The sequence below is a fragment of the Bubalus bubalis genome, chromosome 5 (genome assembly GCF_019923935.1).
Source record: "Bubalus bubalis isolate 160015118507 breed Murrah chromosome 5, NDDB_SH_1, whole genome shotgun sequence".
Classification (NCBI taxonomy): Eukaryota; Metazoa; Chordata; class Mammalia; order Artiodactyla; family Bovidae; genus Bubalus; species Bubalus bubalis.
Genome location: NC_059161.1, coordinates 131742330 through 131753108, shown reverse-complemented (window position 1 = coordinate 131753108; position 10779 = coordinate 131742330). Strand labels below are relative to the sequence as shown.

Sequence of the window (10779 nt, the reverse complement as noted above, 5' to 3'; positions counted from 1 at the left end):
GGAGCCTCCACTCCTGAGCCCACGGGCCCTGGAGCCTGCCCTCCACAACCAGAGAAGCCCCTGCAGTGAGAAGCCCATGCACCCACAACTAAAGAGAAACCTGTGCAGAAATGAAGACCCAGCACAGCCATAAATCAGTAAACAAAATGATAAAAAGAATGCAGCGCCATTTGCAATTGCTCAAATCGATTGAAAACGTTCGATGTAGATCTAACAAAGCATATGCAGGACTCGCGTGCTGAAACCTATAAACCACTGATGAAAGAAGTCAAAGAGGATCTGAGCAGCTGGGAATGTTCTTGAACTCAGCTGGCAGCTCACCAGCTGAAGGATCCAATGCCAAGAGACAGATGTTGGGTAAACGGAAAGGTAGCTTTACTGAGGAAGCGGGCAGCCCTGGAGAAAAGGGGAACTCATGTCCCAAAGAACCAGCTCCCCAGCTGCCAGTAAGAGGGCAGGCGATTTTCAGGGATTGTTCAGGATGCACAGGTAGGGCGAGGGGGCTGAAAGTGGAAGCAACTGAGTCAGTGCTGACCTCGTCGTGAAACTGGTCATGCAGTGGTCTCATGAGCGTCATCTTGATTGTTTTAATTTTAAGGTTAATCTTCAACTCCACGGTCATCTTTTTTTTCTTCCTGTTTCCTTGAGGCCAGTTCTCAGAATTGTGCAAGATGGAACAGCTTATGTAATGACTAACGTCTGATCATCATGCAGTTGGCTTTTTCCAGTTTCAGCATCTATGAAACAGCTCAGTGGATATTATCTACAGCCCCTGAGGAGGAACAAAAGATCCTTGACTTTGTTTTATGGCTAAACTATTATTTTGTCTTGCTTGACTGTTTCCCTTTGCTTTTGCATTTTCTCACTTCTCAGATTAAATCTGTCATTTGGAACTCAAGGAATGTCTAGGAGGCTAGTTTTTCTATAAACAAGAGGAAGATGAGGACGGGAGTGAGGTCTGTTCCGAGAAGGCCCCATAGCGTCCTGTTCTCTTAAAGACATCCCCTGTTCACACACTGGAGGACTTGGCATAGTAAAACTGTCAGTTCTATCCAAATTAACACACAAGTGCAATGCAATTCCTATCAAATCCCAGCAGGAATTTTTGTAGATATAGACAAGATTATTCTAAAATTCACGGGGAAAGATGAAGGAACGAGAGTAGTCAAAGCAACTTTGAAAAAGAACAATGAAGGAGGAATCACTGTACCTGATTCTAACATTTCCTATATAGTTGGATGACCAAAACTGCCTGATGGTGGTGGTTGTTCAGTCGCTCGGTCGTGTCTGACTCTCTGTGACCCCATAGACTGCAGCACGTCAGGCTTTCCTGTCTTTCACCATCTCCTGGAGCTTGCTCAAACTCATGTCCATTGAGTCGGTGATGCTGTCCAACCATCTCATTCTCTGTCATTCCCTTCTTCTCCTGCCTTCAATCTTTCCCAGCATCAGGGTCTTTTCCAATGATGGGCGTTTTGCATCAAATGGCCAAAGTATTGGAGCTTCAGCTTCAGCATCAGTCCTTCCAATGAATATTCAGGACTGATTTCCTTTAGGATGGACTGGTTTGATCTCCTTGCAGTCCAAGGGACTCTCAAGAGTCTTCTCCAATACCACAGTTCAAAAGCATCGATTCTTTGGCGCTCAATCTTCTTTATAGTTCAACTCTCACATCTATACGTGACTACTTGAAAAACCATAGCATTGACTATATGGACCTAGTCAGAAGAGTAATGTCTCTGCCTTTTAATACACTATCTAGGTTAGTCATAGCTTTTCTTCCAAGGAGCAAGCATCTTTTAATTTCATGGCTGCAGTCACCATCCACAGTGATTTTGGAGCCGAAGAAAATAAAGTCTCTCACTGTTTGCATGGTTTTCACATCTATTTGTCATGAAATGATGGGACCAGATGCCATGATCTTAGTTCTTGAAAGTGGTGATTCAAGCTTGAGCTTCATCCAACCCAGCATTTCACATGATATATTCTGCACAGAAGTTAAATAAGCAGAGTAACAATATACAGCCTTGACAAACTCCTTTCCCAAATTTGAACCAGTCCATCGTTCCATGTCTGGTTCTAACTGTTGCTTCTTGACCTGCATACAAGTTTCTCAGGAGGCAGGTAAGGTGGGCTGGTATTCCCACCTCTTGAAGAATTTTCCACAGTTTGCTGTGATCCGCAAAGTCAAAAGCTTTGGTGTAGTCAATGAAGCCGAAGTAGATGTTTTTCTGGAATTCCCTTGCTTTTTCTATGATCCAATGAATATTGGCAATTTGATCTGTGGTTCTGCTTTTTTTAAATCCAGCTTGAACATCTGGAAGTTTTTGGTTCATGTACTGTTGAAGCCTTGCATGGAGAATTTTGAGCATTACTTTGTTAGCATTTGAAATGAGTACAGTTGTGTGGTAGTTTGAACATTCTTTGTCATTGCCCTTCTTTGGGATTAGGATAAAAACTGACCTTTTCCAGTCCTGTGGCCTTTGCTGAGTTTTCCAAATTTACTGGCATATTGAGTGCTGCACGTTAACAGCATCATCTTTTAGGAGAAAGGAGCAGCGACCCCACAAAAGACTGAACCAAACTTACCTTTGAGTGTTTTGGAGTCTCCGGTGGAGGTGTGGGTCAGCGGCAGCCGGCAGTGGGCTCAGGGGCATTAACAGCAGCAGTCATGCCTAAGTTCTTTTGCAGAAGGTTGCCGTCGCCCCTACCCTAGTTTGGCCTCAAGCCAAACTACAGGGAGGGAACACAGCCCCACCTATCAGAAGAAAATCGGATTAAAGATTTAATGAGCATGACCTTGCCCACCAGAGCAAGACCCAGTCTTCCCAGCAGCCAGTCCCTCCCATCAGGAAGCTTGCACAAGCCTCTTATCCTCATCCACCAACGGGCGGACTGAATGAAAACTACGATCACAGAAACTAACCAAAATGATCACATGGATCACAGCCTTGTCTAACTCAATGAAACTATGAGCCATGCTGTCTGGGGCCACCCGAGACAGACGGGTCACGGTGGAGAGTTCTGACAAAACGTGGTCCCTGGAGAAGGGAATGGCAAACCACTTCAGCATTCTTGCCTTGAGAACCCCATGAACAGTATGACAAGGCACAAAGAAAGATCCTATACAAAGATACAAAGAGATATCCACTGGGAGGGCATATTTGCAAACCTCATATTCACCAAAGGATTAGTACCTCGAATATGGAACAAACACTCAAAATTCAACTTTAAAACCAAACAATCCAATCAGAAAATGGGGAAAAGATTTGAAGAACCACTTCTCTGAAGAGGACAAGAGGCAAATAAGCACATGAGACGATGCTCAGCATCATTAGCCTGGCTGCTGGTGCTCAGAGTCTCAGTCATGTCCGACTATGACCCCATGGACGGCAGACGCCAGGCTTCCCTGTCCTTCACTACACCCCAGAGTTTCCTCAAACTCATGTCCATTGAGTTGGTGATGCCGACCAACCATCTCATCCTCTGTTGCCCCCTTCTGCTCCTGCCTTTAGTCTTTCCCAGCATCAGGGTCTTTTCTAATGATGGGCTCTTGCCATCAAATGGCCAAAGTATTGGAGCTACAGCTTCAGCATCAGTCCTTCCAATGAATATTCAGGACTGATGTCCTTTAGGATTGACTGGTTTGATGTCCTTGCAGTCCAAGGGACTCTCGAGTCTTCTCCAACACCACAGTTCAAAAGCATCAATTGTTTGGTGCTCAGCTTTCTTTATGGTCAAAATTTCACATCCATACGTGACTACTGGAAACACCATAGCTTTGACTATTTGGATCTTTGTTGGCAAAGTGATGTCTCTGCTTTTTAATACACTGTGTAGGTTTGTCATAGCTTTTCTTCCAGAGGGAAATGCAAATTAAAACCATACTTGTCAGCCTGGCTAAGAAAACCATGACACCAGATGCTGGTGAAGATGTAGAGAAAGTGGCTCGCTCATTCATTGCTAGTGGGAATGAAAAATAATACAATTACTCTGATAAAACTTTGTTGCCAAGTTTTTAAAAATCTAAATATGTAACTGCTATTTAATGCAGAAATCGCACAGATATTTATTTATCCCAGAGAAATGAGAACAGATGTTCAAACCAAAGCCTATGTGCACGTCTTCACCACAGCTTCATTCTAACAGCCAAAACCTGGCCACGACCCAGATGTCCTTCAACAGGTGAATGGATGGACACGCTGTGGTCCAGCCACACCCCGGAATCTCACTCGGCACTGAAAATCAGGGAACACAGAACAGTCTGAGTGAATCTCCAGAGACTTACGCGGAGTGGAAAAAGCCAGTCCGCAAAGGCCGTGTGCCATCCTGGAAACAACAGGATTACAGAACTAGAGGACAGATTTGTGGTTGTCAGGGGTTAAGCAGGTGGTAAGCATGAGGGCAAGGGCAGGGGCAGGCTCCGGGAGGAGCTGGAGAGGCTGTGTGTCTCGGCCGAGTCCGCGGCGGACATGCTGTGAGACCTTACCCCTCAGGGAGCCTGGGAACAGTGCCTGGAATCTTCCTGGATTATTTCTTAGAGCTTTGTGAGAATCTACAGTTATCTCAAAATAAGAAGCTTAGTTGTAAACAAAAAACAATACCCCACAGGGCTTCCCTGGTAGCTCAGCGGTAAAGAATCTGCCCGCCAACGCAGGAGACACGGGTTTGATCCCTGATCCAGGAAGATCCCATGTGCTGTGGAGCAACTGAGCCTGTGCTCCACAGCTACTGAGCCTGTGTTCTGGAGTCCAGGACCCACAACTGCTGAGCTCACACACCTCAGCAACTGAAGCCCGTGCACCCTAGAGCCAGGGCTCTGCAGCGAGAGAAGCAGTGCAGGGAGAAGCCTTCTCACCACCACTAGAGAACAGCTCCTGCTGCAACTAGAGAGGCTTTATTTTCTCGGGCTCCAAAATCTTCCTTCAGGACTTGGAATAGCTCAGCTGGAATTCCATCACCTCCGCTAGCTTTGTTCGTAGCGATGCGAACACCATCCTGGTTTATCTGTGTCATTAAGATCTTTTTTTTTTTTTATATAGTTCTTCTGTGTATTCTTGCCACCTCTTCTGAATATCTTCTCTTCTGTTAGGTCCATACCATTTCTGTCCTTTATTGTGCCCATTTTTGAAAAGGCAAAAAGGTATGATACCAAATTATTTACCAGTATTTTCTCAAGGTGAGAGCGGTGACTTTTGCTCCATTTTCCCTCCCGGCTTGGCCTCTCCCTTGGGGTCGGCCCGCCCTCATGCCTTGCAGGTGAGAGCGGTGACTTTTGCTCCATTTTCTTTCCCGGCTTGGCCTCTCCCTTGGGGTCGGCCCGCCCTCATGCCTTGCAGGTGAGAGCGGTGACTTTTGCTCCATTTTCTTTCCCGGCTTGGCCTCTCCCTTGGGGTCGGCCGCCCTCACGCCTCAGGTGCCCTATTGTTTGTTTACGGAATAAAACTGTGAGCTGTTAGAAAAAAATTGTGTTACTATCTGTGTGACAAATGGCTTCCCAGGTGGTGCTAAAAAATCCACCTGCCAATGCAAGAGACATAAGAGACGCAAGTTTGATCCCCGGGTTGGGAAGATCTCCTGGAGGAGAGCATGGCAATCTACTCCAGCGCTCTTGCCTGGAGAATTCCATGGACAGAGGAGCCTGGTGGGCTGCAGTCCACGGGGTCAATAAGAGCCAGACATGACGGAAGCGACTTAGCACGCATGTGCACACATGTGTTTACCACGTTAACCACGTCTAAGTGTGCAGCTCAGACGCACAGAGCGCCAATGTGTGTCTTGCCCACCGTCCACCTGCAGAATCTCAACCTCCTGCTGAGCCCTCACTCCCCTCCCTCGCGGCCCCAGCCCCCGGCCCACTTCCTGTGTCTGTGGAGGCCACCCCTCCAGGGACCTCCCGTGGGGGAGTCAGACAGCATCCGTTCTCGGTGACTGGCTTATTTCCCCGAGCACCGTGTCCCGCAGGTTCCTCCTGTGCTGAATGCCCTTCCCGTCCGAGGCTGAGTGACAACGTCCACCGTGCAGATGGAGCCCTGTCTGCGTCCCCCTCATCCGTCCGTGGACCATGGACCCCTGGGCTGCCTCTCCCTCTGGGCGACTGTGAGGACCCGCTGTGAGCACGCGGCACGCGCATCTCGCTGAAATCCTGCTCTCACGTCTTCTGGGGACACGTCCAGAGGTGCCCTGGTTCACACTGTGAAAGACACCTTGAAAATGTGCTGAAGCATTCACCCCCACCCCCCGCTCCAATTGCTGACCCCTTCGTCCTGGGCTCAGCCGCTGAGCTGGACAGCTGACCCTCAGCAGGCCCCCGGGGTCATGGTCAGGGCCGTTTGGACGACCTTCACTTGGCCGTGTCCTCCTGTCTTCCTAGAGGCTGACGGGGCAGCGATGGGGACGCTTCTGTGTCCTGATGCAGGCAAGTGGCCTGGTAGCTCCCTGCCTGTGGATGGCGGTGCCCGGGGAGGGGCTGGCACAGAGCTCTGAGGGCAGAGGAGGGGCTTCTTCAAGGGTCAGCTGCTCCCTGGCCCCTGGCTGCTGAGGGAGGCAGGTGCTTCCTCGGAATGGTCTCAGCGGACCATCCCTCCCGGCCCTGGGAGGTGGGAGATGACTGCTGAGCGGGGCGGGGGCGCTGCAGAGGGAGGTGTCAGGAGGGGGCTGAGGTCTCTGGGCTTCCTGGGGCAGGTGGAGTGAGGAGGCGGCAGGGCTGAGAAGCTGGGCCCGGGGAGGTGAGCGACCCCAGGGCCGGCACTGCCCTACCAGGCCTGGACGGAGCGGGGCCCGGCCGCGGGGCGCGGAGGGGCAGGGGCAGCCTCGGGCAGTGCTGCCAGAGCTGCGGGTCGGGGCTCAGGGCTCCGGCTGCCCGGCCAGCTCTCGGGAGGAACTCTGTTTGCCCAGTGACTCAGGTGAACAAACACGTGCAGGAAGGTCCAAATCAGCGCAGCCCCGCCGCGAAACCAAATTTACTCTCCTCCCGCCCCGTGGGCATCTCTTGGTGTCTCTGCCTCCCGGGCCCCAGGGCCGGGCAGGAGGGTGAGGGCACCTTCCTCCTTATCAAGGAAGTCCCCGGGCTGGGAGAAACTTGGGGCCACCCTGCCCTTTCTGTCAACACTGAGATAATTCCTGTAAGCTATTGGATGTTCCCAGCGCCTCCTGCCAAGGTGGTGCCCACTTCCTCTTCGCGGGCTTGAGGGGTTCCGTCTGTCTTTGTCCTGGAGTCGTCCCCTGCCACACGGGAGAAGCGGCAACCTTTCCCCAGACTGCTGGTTCCCCACCTGTGACATCAGGGCCCAGAGCGGCCCGTCTGGTGCGTGGCTGGGGGGCCGCACCCTTGGCCCCACAGGGTCCCTGAGTCAGGCGCAGCCACGGGTCCCGGATGCTGAGAATCTGGGTCATGAACTCAGAGGCCGCAGGCGAGGAGGGCGTCGCCCTTTTCACTGTCAGAGCAGAATCGGGCCCGCGACGCTCCGGGACCCCAGACGTGTTAGAGCGCACACAAAGTCAGACGCCATGCAGCGTCAGGAAGTCTCCCGGGGGCCCATGATGGTGGTGGGGGCTCTTCTGGGGACCAGACGCAGCTCGGGAGACGCTCCCCTGAAGTCCATTCTGTCCTGGGGGCAGCCCATCCTGTGATCACTGATTTCCAGACGAGGCACAGAGAGGGTGATGTGCTTGCCAGGGACATACAGGTGATGGGTGTCGGGGCCAGGACAACACCTCCTCCCAGGGTCTGGAGCCCCTGGCCCTGGGTTCAGATCCTAGCCGGCCCCTCTGAGGCCAGGTGCTTCCCACCTGTGTCACCCAGAAGTGGGGACACCCACAGACCCTACTTCTCAGGAGTTGTTGGTGTCCTATGGACCGAATTACACGGTGAAGCCTCCGAGAAGCGCACCTGGCCCACCAGGGCCCCCGTGATCGTCGGAGCGGCTGGCCCTGCACTCAGGGCGTCCGAGATGGGGTTGGCAGAGTGTCTGCCGGGGAGACAGCCGTCCACTCCACCGTCTGGGCAGAAAACAGGAGCCGAAGCAGACTATCTGCTTTACCACCTGTGGCTGGTCCAGGCCTGTCCTTTTCCCCAAGGGACAGGGTTGGAGTGACCTGGCATTTGGGTGCAGGCGCCCACCTCCAGGTCAGAGGTGCGCCCCAGGTGTGAGGATGGAAGTCAGGTCTCCCCACTGCGGCCCCTTGAGGGCACCAGGCTTGCAGAGGGCGGCCTGGCTCCCAGCCGTCTGGCCACTCCGCTGTGCTCACCTCTTTGGCCTGGAGGGGCGGAGGCCAAACCCCGAGTCCCACACGGGAAGGGCCGTGAACTGCCCTCTTTTGCTTCCTCGAAGCTGTACCTGAGCCCCCAGACAGAGCACTCACCTTGGCAGGGAGTAGGGAGCGTCGGGCCTGAGGGCAGTGACAGGTCCCACAGCTACTGCAGAGCAAATCCCAGGTGCCTGTGCCGGGACCGCGGCCGCCCCCCAAATCTGGGAGGGGTCCCAGCGCTGGGCAGGTAGTGCTGAACCCGGTGTCCCCTGCCTTGGTCACTTTGGTCAGGAACAGCTGGGCTGGGCTGGGCCAGGCCAGGGTCGAGATCAGGGTCCGGGTCAGGCAGCCCTGGGTCCAGAGGGGTGGATGGGTGGGCTGCATGTCTGAGGAGAGAGCTGTGAGGACCGCGCTCCCCCCAGGTGCCCGGGGTGCCACCTGCCCCGGGAGGAAAGTGCTGGGCCGGCTCCCTGCCCCTGCTCCTGCTGGCTCCTTGCCCACCGTGGGGCCCAGTTCTCAGCGGATCCCGGCTGGCAGGCATTTCCCCATCATCTGGTCAGTCACTCGTACGCACAGGGGCTGTCTGACGCTCGCCTCCCGTCCCGAACTGGAGCTGCCAGAGCAAGTCTGGCCTGGCCTGCATCCTGCCCACGTCCCGCCACGGTCCTCTTGTCACCATGGCAACCCATGAGAGCTCCGGTCAGGGCCAGATCCCAGTCCTCTGTCCACACAGGCACTGCCCTGCTGGACCCCAGTCAACCCACAGTTCATCAGGTCCAGGTTGGGGCTGGCAACAGCCCAGGGGCAGCTGACCCTGAGGAAGCAAGGCCTCTGGGACCACCGCCCTGTGCCAGCCCCATCCCTGTACGTAGCACCCTACGTGAGCCCTGGACACGCGGCCCTGCTTCTGCCGTGGACTCCGTTTAGAGGGGGAAACTGAGGTGGCCAACACATCCCAGCTGGGCCCTTTCCCCCGTGCGGCCCCTCACTGAGCGTGCAGGCCCTGAGAGGAGGACGCTGGAGTTTAAGGGGTCCCTCTCCAGCCCTGACCCTTCCAGAGTCCCCACTGGGCGCGGGGGGAGGTCCCAGGGAATAAAGCCCCCGGTTCCCGGGCTGGGTCACTGGGCCACTCCAGCCCCAACGCCAGGCCCTCTCCCCGCGGGGTGCTTCTTACAGGGTTCCCCTGCAAGGCAGGCCCACCCTGGGTTGGGGCATACGCTGGTGGCTCAGATGGGGCAGGGGCGTGGGGGGCCCAGGCCCGTCCCCCCTGCCAGCGGCGTGGACGTCGGCTGCCCTGCTGCCTCCCTGCCTGCCTGGGGTCACGAGGAGGGTGGGCTCACGTCACCGCAGCCTTCAGCCTCCTCCCTCCCACTGACCCAAGCTCCGGCCCCCCGAGGCCGACCCTCAAACCTCCCCCAAGGCACGAGTTGCCCACATCCGATACCCCAACCACAAAAGCCACAGCGCTTTGGAGCCAGACGCGTCTCTTGGCCCGTCCTCTAGGGACCTCCCCTGCGCAGCACCAGGCTGCCTGTGGTCCAGCTCTAGAGCCGGGCAGCCACGCGGGGACGGTGGGGGCACGAGGTGGCAGCCGGTGTGCAGGCCTGCTCCCACTGCACCCCTCAGCCGGGCCTGTGCGAGCGGCCTCCAGCGCTCATCACTCACTCTCAGTCACTCATTCACACGCTCACTCATTCACTCACTCATTCATTCATTCACACACTCATTCATTCATTCACTTACTCATTCACTAATTCACACACTCATTCACTCACTCACTCACTCACTGACTCACTCACCATGCCCCACCCTCACACTCCTGTTCTGTGTGGGGTGTTCTTTCTACCAGATACCAGGGTAAATCGGGGGCATAAGGAGGGAAAGGCTCTGGGACGGAAAGCTAGGTGCCCAGAAGGAACTCAGGACAGGCCCAAAGCTCCGGTCAGCTCCACGGGGCCCCTGAGCCAGGCCTGCCTCGGCATCAGGGAGCCGGCCTGCTGCTCCGCCCCGGGGAGAGCCTCCTGGCCGGCCCCCTGTGGCGGTGGGGCCAGCAGCTGCGGCAGCTGCTGCGAGTGGCCCCCTGGACTGAAGTCCAGCCCCAGCGCCCAGCACCCTGACGGGCCCGGAGCCCACACACCCACGACCGGAGTGGGTGGCCATCACCAGCGTGCTTCCTCAGGCAGAGTCCATCATGGCCAAGACCACCAGGCCAGTTTCTGGGCTGGTTCACTCGGCATCGCCCCTGCCCCTCAAGGAAGACACAGGCCCACGTGGGATGAGCTAGCCTGGGGCTGCTCGCCGCCGCCGGGAGCACAGCCAGCCTCCCAGGCAGCACTGGTCCGGCGGCGGGGGGTGGTCCTGACGCCGGGAATGCCGCCCTTGAGCCCCTCTGCAGCAAGGGTGGGGCCGGCCCAGCAGCCCTGGCAGCAGGAAGGGTGGTGGTGGCCTCCAGGCACAGGAGCTCCAGGGTCGGCCTCGCAGAAGCCTGCCCAGCCGAGGTTCAGAGCTGGGGGCCCAGCGAGATGATGC

At 55.4% G+C, this 10779-nt stretch overlaps 1 long non-coding RNA gene across 1 annotated transcript; it reads right to left on the bottom strand.

Annotated features, from left to right (window-relative positions):
• Positions 1 to 353: 353 nt before the first annotated feature.
• On the bottom strand, positions 354 to 2752 carry LOC112585241. The gene is made up of 2 exons (XR_003109733.3): positions 2590 to 2752; positions 354 to 772 (listed from the first exon to the last, which is right to left on the bottom strand). It is a non-coding gene; the product is annotated as an uncharacterized LOC112585241 (long non-coding RNA).
• Between the last annotated feature and the right edge of the window lie 8027 nt (positions 2753 to 10779).